We start from the raw sequence: 1,060 nt of genomic DNA on the forward strand, positions 1-1,060 counted from the left end.
AAGCACGCCTCAACTGGTACTCAAGCGGTAGTGAAAGAGAGACACAAGCACAAGCACACACACTCCCTCTCTCTCTCTCTATCTCTCTCTATCTATCTATCTATCTCTCTATCTCTCTCTCTCTCTCTCTCTCTCTCTCTCTTCTCTTAATTCTTTTTGCCCCTTGTGGAGCATAAGGCCTCAACAGTTATTTTCCACTTTTTGCGGTCATTGGCTGCTTCCCATGTCAGGCCGGTGGTCCTAAGCTCGTCCAAAATGCTCCGCTTCCATGACTGCTTCGGGCGTCCTCGCTTCCTTTTCCCCTGCGGGTTCCAGTCAAGTGCTTGTGTTACATTTGAGGGTTCTTTCCTCAGTGTGTGTCCGATCCACCTCCATTTCCTTCGTCTAATCTGAACATGTATGGGCTCCTAGTTGGCCAGTATTAGTACCAAAAAGCAATCTTTATATCCAACTTGACGTGGATGTCTTATTAGAACACCAAATACTGCTTTGTTAGCCTTGAGAGATCCTCTCATATAGATGCATGGGGAATAAAAGCATAGACATATATTGTACTAAGATAATTATATAAGTTTCGCCCAGCATTGACCCGGACCACGTCTAACTTAATAGCACCACCTGGAAAAGACATTTAATAATATTTCGTATAAGTCATTTGGGAGGCACCATAGACCATTCAAGTAAAGAGTTATCGTTTGCAAAGATATATTTGAGGGCAAGTATCTGGAATTCGTTAGAGATATTCGTCCAGGGAACGTTTAAATATTAGCGGAAGTTTTTCTTCTCATATGTGTTTTGGTATGATACTAAAGAGAGCAGGACCAATTGATGTGTAGCAGATGAGAATTGTCTGTTATGAGGGCAAATATTCACATATCACGTAATTTAATTCAGCTGGAAATTTTCCAGCCACCGAGAGCTAGTCAAATCTCTCTCTGCTATGATATATAGAATATCAGCATTTTTTTTAAAGATTATTTTCAGACACTGAAGCCCCAGCTTGGCCGAAATCCAACGTTTGTGTATATGTTTCTGTGTCTGTGTTTGCCCCCCCCCCCCC

The sequence above is a fragment of the Octopus bimaculoides genome, chromosome 13 (genome assembly GCF_001194135.2).
Source record: "Octopus bimaculoides isolate UCB-OBI-ISO-001 chromosome 13, ASM119413v2, whole genome shotgun sequence".
NCBI classification, from domain to species: domain Eukaryota; kingdom Metazoa; phylum Mollusca; class Cephalopoda; order Octopoda; family Octopodidae; genus Octopus; species Octopus bimaculoides.